Genomic DNA, 7,547 nt, shown 5'->3' on the forward strand with positions numbered 1-7,547 from the left:
ACCGCGATTCCAGTCCCCCCGCGCAGCGTCCGCACCGGACCTACACATCCGCAGCCCACCCCCGAATGGCGACTGCTCTCCTCGCCCGGCTACCGCCTCTTATAGCCCGGGCGTGGGGCACGTGGGATGGAATGCCCGCCCCCTGCCGGCTCCGGGGGGAATTAACCCCATCCCTGCCGGAACCGGGACAGGTGGCCAGCCTACAATCGCCCCGTAACTCTCCTATGAAGTAGTATCCTGTAGGTCTTACCTGGAGTTGATAAGCACCCCTAACTCCACCAACTTGTCTTCTGCATCCCACAGTTCTGTCGCCCCAGACTACGGAGGCTGCATTTCATTACGCTAACCTTCATCTTTTTATCCTGTTTTCCCCCAGGGAAGGTACTGCCACCCTCCTCCCTCTGCCCACCTTCACACAAACCTAGGAGGAGGAGGACAGAGGTCTCAAAACTATGAGGCTTCTGTCAGTTTTGTAAAAACAGGCAGCTGGTTGGGGAAGACGCACACTAATTAAGAGCTAGCTAGAAGCTTCTGAAAAATAATTCCGATTTAAATTTTTACTAGAGATGTGACCCCAAACTCTGTAGCAGGCCAAGGGCAGCCCCAGACCGGAACATCGGCCACCTCTGTGGATCCAGGGATAGGCTGAGGCCAGGTGGGATGTCAACCTGCACGTGGGGGTCAGGATCAGGCCCAGAAAAGGGAACCAGGGTGAGAGACAGCCGTGGGGTGGCCGGGCAGGGCCATAGGGACAGGCTGAGCCCAGGCAGGACACCCAGCTTGGCAGGGCCCACGGCTGAGCAGGGCTGCGGGGAGCTGGACACCAGCTGCAGCATCGCCAGGGCAGGGGCTGACATCCCCAGGGGTCTGGGCAGGGCGAGCGGATCCCAGGGAGAAGATGGTCAGGGACACCAAAGACCAGCAGTATCTGGTGAAGCAGGCAGATCTCCTGCCACCACACCACAAACACATAGGGATCCCCAACACTTCTAAAGGGCAGGTTCCCAGACTGCCTTATGGTTCACACCCAAGAAGCTTGTCAGATGCTATTTTTCTCAACTTACTATCAAGCATTTAAAGGCCATTTCTGGAACAAAAGAAGCTTCGCTTTCCCAGACACAAGGTGTTTCAGGATCACAAGCTCAGCATGCCTTTCAATGCCCTTTTCTAGTGCTGTACTTTCTCAGTTGCGTCTTCCAGCTCACTGCTGCGCTGCCTGCACATCAGCTGTCTCAGGTGGGACTGTTTTCTTCTCCTTTGATTAGTGTCAGAAGCTCTAGACTTCCACTTTCTCAGCTTCTTTAAACAAAAACCTGAAGAGAGATCTGGACTATCACTGTTTGCTCTGTGTTCAGCTTTCCTCCCCTCGTTCTCTTCAGCTTCCCACTTGTTTTTTTCCCCCCTGTCAGCCTCAGGGAAAATACGTGTGAAAAAAGTTTCTCCCAAGAACTATCACAAGACAGGGGACTCCCACCCAGACACAGTGAAAGAGTGATCAGAGAATTCGCCACCTTCAAACACGGTGCACGACTTGTAACTTGCCTTTCTGCAAAAGCAGCTGGCATACACCCGATGCGGACTGGCGAAGGGCTCAGTGGAGCTCCGTTTTCCCGGATGCAATTACAGTGCAATGGAGAGGGAGAAATGTAGCTCACTCTTACACCCTGTATTGCTGTACTTCATGCTGGGATGCATTCAAATGTTATGACCGATAGGAGTCTCCTAAAAACTTAGGTATGAAGAAAAAAACCCCAACAAGATTCATTCATTCCAATTAGGAACGACGGATTTTAAGTCACGGCTCACCAAATTTGACAAGAAGCCACAGAGAACAACCTTTTTTGGCTACTTTGAGACAGTCTGAACTGGCTATCAATTACCAGGCAGACAGTTATTCTTCAAAACTAGACTCAGCTAGGAAAAGCACATGCCTCAAACATTTTCTGTGCAATTAACAGAGTTTCTTGGAGCTCAAATGTGCATGACAACACTCTTCCACTAGTATCTGATTTATACAGGGTCAAATCAGTCAAGTTCAGAAACTCAATTTCAACGCATGGTCTTCACAAGAGAGTAACAGGCCCAGGGTTAAGTGTTCAGGTTGGACTCTTAACTGGCTGTGACCACTTGCAACGGAATTAAGGATTATAACTAACTGGGCCAGTACAGGGCCTATCAAAGCTTTCACTAGCTCGTGCTTTGTGAGGACTTTCTTCTCAGAAGATCAATAGAAAGATACACAGAAACCCCCTTCTACAGCATGAAGGGGGTGTTCCCTTGCTACTGAAAGAAGTTACCAGCTCATGACCCAGCAAGTGACAGGTACCTCACAAGAAGAGATAACTTGCCACTCCCCGAGACAGACAGCATTAAAAAAAAATAGTGGGATTAGGCTAATTTGCAACCATATCCTCCATTTCCATCAAAACCACAGCAATGAAGAGCATTGGTGTTATTATGCTGAGACAGATAGGTCATGCCCATCTCTAAAGGGCTTTTCATCAGGACTGAGATGGTCTAGCTGTCTCTTTGCATATTTATATAAGCTCGCTATCTCCTTTCATACGGCCCAACTACCATGAGGGAAGATTTCATGATCCTTATTACAAAGTACTGCATATGCAACCACATAAGCCTTACTCTAAATAAATCTTTGCCCTGCAGTCTGGATTTCTGGACACCTTATCAGAGAGTCTCACAATTGTAAATATCTCTACTACATACTTCTCACAAGGAGATCAGAAGAATTAGCTAAGCATTTTCAAGGGAGAACATATCTACATATAACTGTCAAAGTCAAAGGAGTTTTGTGCTCACCACTTTTGAAAACAGAAGCTGAAAAAACCCAGTATTAATACCTAAGGACACCTACACTTTATGCTGCAAAATCATAGCCCTGCAGTTCTTGGACCAGTTTTAAAAGAATGGTCAAAACCCTCAAAAGCATCTTTGTAGAGCTCAAAGAGCATGATCTTCTTCTGAAGACTCAAAAGAACAGCTATGCCAAGTCAGATCAAAGGACTATCTAGTCCAGTATCCTACCTCTGAATGGTAAAGTCCATTAATATACGTGCCTACAAGTGAACACAAAACATTTGAGGAAAACTTGCCATGATACTTCTCTCACGTAATCCCCCAGAGTCTAGAGATCTGTGGCTCAAGGATTTCTTGACCCAGAAATAGAATAAAAATGTGTCATGGCCATTAAAGCAGAGATACTGTAAGCCCAATTTTTTTTTACCTTTTAATATCCACAACTAAAGACTCACAATTTAATTACATGTTTTTTCTGGGGAAAAAAAACAACAACAAAACAACAAAACCAAACAAAAAACCTCCTAATGCTTCTGAACCTCCTACTTGCTACCTTTGAAATAAGCTAGTTGCCAGATTTCTTTGCTCTCTCTAGTTTTTGCATCATGTGATACTGAACAATCACTCACCCTTGTCATGTTATTCTACTGTATTTACAGACCTCTACTATGTCCCCATTCAATCATCTCTTTTCCAGTCTGAAGAGGCTGAGTTTATTCAGTCATTCTGAGCAGCTCTTCAAGAAGCCCTTATCTTGATCACCCCATCTTCCTCTCTTTATCTTTTCTAGTTCTATTAGAGGTTTTCTTGAGGAGGGGGAAGAAAAAAGATACACACAAGGATTGCACACAGTATTGAAGTTGCAGATAGTGCTGTGGATATGTAACAGTGAATGCATGTACTGTCATATCCTTTTCCTGATAACTTCTAACATCCCCCTCCCCACACTGGTTTTTTTTTTTTTTTTGTATGGCAAATGAACATTGAGCTAAATGTTTTTCCAGAGCTATACATTAAGATCTAGGGATCTCCCTCCCAAGTTATACCAGCCAGTCCAGATGTTACCATCCTACACGCGGAAGAAAGGAACAATCCTAACTCTCACTGCAACTCTCGATCCCTTCTCCTATCCTACTACCCTGCTGCTAAAAGCAACAGGTCCTTCTACAGTCTTTACTACCCCAAATAATTTAGTGTTGCCAGCAAACCTCATTAACTCACTATTCACCTGTTTTCCCAGATCATCAGCCCGGAATCTATGGAACTTCACTGGGACCCGTTGCAGGAGACTTACTATTTATTTCTAGTCTATGTTTCTTATCATTTGAGTAGTTACTGTGCTCCGTAAGGACTTCCCCTTATCCATGACAGCTCAGATTCTTTAAAAGCTTCTGGTGAAGGATCTTGCTGACCTCCCTTTGCAAATCCAACAATCTGCTTTGTCCACTTACTGACTTCTCTAGAAAGCTCCAAAAGACCTGCAAGGCATGCCACTTCAACAAAGAACATTCTTCCCCCACATTTACCTGTACAGCCACCTATTTTGTCCTTCACTGCTTCTACTCTTTTGCCCAACAGACTTACTAAACTGCATTTCCCCAAACCTCCATGCAGTAGCAAAGCAAAATCTCTCACCCATATCCAAGGACAAGCCTACACTTTCTCAGCACACCAATGCTCATTTGTTAAAACTGTCAAAACAATGGAAAGAAACAGACTCACACACCTGCACTGGAAAACACCAGCTATACCAAACTTCTCTACGGAAATCATCAGTGTTGAGGCTGTGGCTTCCTACACTAGGCACGTTGACAGCTGAACGTAAATGCTGCCTGGGAAAACTTAACTGTGATCTCACATCTTCTTCCAACCCCAAGAGAACAAAAGAAGGGATTTCCCATCATTTATAGTGAGGTTGCTGGGCTTATTAGCAAGGACTGGGCATGATCTAGACAGATAACTTTGTATTAATACAGAGAAGTGCAGGACTGTCTTCCTCCTTCAGCAAACAAACGCAAGATTCCGAATCCTTAACAGGCAGCTTGGCAAAAATAAAAGGTTTTGCTAGATGTACCAAAGAGAAGTCAGTAACAGTATCTCTGTGCTTTCTATTCCCTTTTGCTTCTTTATGATGAAGATGAAAAAAATTATGAATAAAGGCATCTATAATTCTTTGACATACATTAGCACACAAACAGAAGCCCTCGTGGATCCTGGAAGGGTTTGGGGAATCTTGCTGCACAACCAGGAGCTCTGAACTCCGCAGACACCAAGAGCCCCATTCAACTCCCAGCTCTGCAACAGAGAACCTGACAGCCCTCACACCCTGCAAAACCCAGACTACAGTCTCCCAGTCACTCACCCCCACTGACCAAGAGCCAGGGTCTCAAAAACAGTAACCCAGGCACCTCTGCCACTGCAAAAGCTCCACGCATTAGGGCTGCATGTGAACATCAGACTGGAGTCTGAGGAGCCTCAGCCCAAGGCATTTCATACACAGGGGATCCCTCAGAGCCACAGACCTAAAGAGCTGACAAAGACAACAGGAAAAGGTGTTAAAAACAGGTCATTTTGATGGAAACCTTCTTATGTAATCAGAAGAGTCACTGAAGGCTATAGGTTACCAGAAAATGTTGATTTCAGCAAGTACATGCTTTCTGACTTAAAAGAAATATACATTTCATTGGAAATTCTCCAGCCAGTACAACACTCGAAAGATACAAATGCTGTCTTGCTTACGCAGGAAAGGACCTTTCTCCCCCTTCCCAAAAACTTTAATCAGCATCATACAAGCAATGTAGACAAGCATACATCATGAAGACACCGTTACTACAGCTCAAATATATCTTTTCAGATTAGCTTATATCACTCAGTTTAAGTCAACCAAAAAATTATTCACAGCAGAAGCATCTGTTTTGGAACATAAAGAATTATACCAGCATAAATCACCCACACCCAAATTTCCTTAAAATATTTACTGTGTGAAATAGAGCCTCCACTCACCCTTGCAGTAATTTAGCAAATCTACAAATGGCACTGTTTTGCAGTCCTGTTCTGTTGTTTCCACAAACAGCATTTTACCAAAATACATACATTAACACACACGGGGACTTGCTAGAAGATCACAGCATGAAAACACATCGAAGCCCCTGCAACCACACCTTGTGCCATCCCAATAAAGCCACCATAAGCATGCTAGAATGTGCTCCAATTCCGTTTTCATTTTTACACACCCATCTATCCTCATACTGCTTATCTGTCGTCATGGGTGCTAGAATTATTTTTTTCAGACAAACATATGACAAATAAATAACTAGCTATACAAGATCAAAGAATTAATGCACTATCCTATGCACCAACTAAAAGATTAGCCAACAGCAGCATCTCAGGACTTGCACAAAAGGCAAAGGGTACCTTAAAAGAACTTAAGAAAGTACTGTGCAACTCATCCAGAAGAATAAAAAGCCTCAGTATGATGCGGTTCTCTTCTTTTCCTTTTGGTATTTTTTTCATAGGATAAAGGCATCCCAAAATGAGCTCTAGCTTGCATGCCATCTGTCCTGCATAATTTTGGGTGGGAGGGAAAAAGCAGTACAAGCCCTTAAAAATGTAGTCTCCACATCACTAGAGAAAAAAAAGTGAAGGATACAAGAGCTGCTTATAAGCTATTTAAAAGAGGGGAAAAAAAAAGGCAATGCCAGCACACTGAGGTGAAAGACAGGAATAGCATCAGACAAATGCTGGTCTACAGTAAACTCCCGAACTCCAACATGCAGTGCAGCCCTCTCCATCACAATTCCTCTTCCTTCCCCACAGCCATACAGTCCATCAGTCCCCCTTGTTTCATTGCTAAGCTCCTTCCCATGCTTCTTGCTTACGGCTCTTTCGCCTTATACACATTCCCCACATCCATCTTCCTTCTCTCCCCTTCATGTTGCCCTTCTCCAGGCACACAGGCATTATCCTCCAGGGCATTCACACTAACACCCCAACCCATCTACTTACAGAAGGGGACTCTTGACTTCGTGTCCAGCCTCCTTCTCCTCCATCAGACCGCCTCCGTGCCTCCACGTACTCCCTCCACCCATCAAGCACCCAACTCTCCTGTCCTCTACCCCAAATAATTTCATATACTTTCCCATTCCCCGTGCATCCAGTCCTTCCATACAGAGCCCCAAAGCTCCTCTCATGCACTCACCCATCACATTGCTCCCAGTCTCTCATGTACTTACTCCTACCACACACACAGCATCTCTCCCATCTTGCACCGCTCTTTTTCCCCATTCATCCCAGCCTCCCCCCACCCCAATTCCGCCTCACCTTGCACAGCACGTTATCCTCCCTCCCCACATCTCCCATTTCAACTCTGTGCAGCACTAGCCCCCGCACACAGCATCCCTGTCCCTCCTTTGCACAACACTCTTCCCCAGGCACTCTGCCCCCCAAACCCCTTTGCACAGCACCCTCTCCCCATGCACCAACCCCCCTCCTCCCGTGCACAGCACTGTCCTCACCCCCCAGCACCCGCTGCCCACACACCATCCTCGTAAAACCACCCTCCAGCACAGCACCCTCATCCCCGTGCACTGTCCCTGACCCCACACTGCCCACAGCACCCTCACCCCCCTGCACCATCCCTATCCTCCACGGCTCTTACGGCACCCTCTCCCTCACGCCCTCTCCCCCCAACATCCTCTATCCGTATATTGCACATTGTCCCCCCCAGCACACCC

This window comes from Charadrius vociferus, unplaced genomic scaffold (assembly GCF_000708025.1).
Source record: "Charadrius vociferus isolate BGI_N301 unplaced genomic scaffold, ASM70802v2 scaffold308, whole genome shotgun sequence".
NCBI classification, from domain to species: Eukaryota; Metazoa; Chordata; class Aves; order Charadriiformes; family Charadriidae; genus Charadrius; species Charadrius vociferus.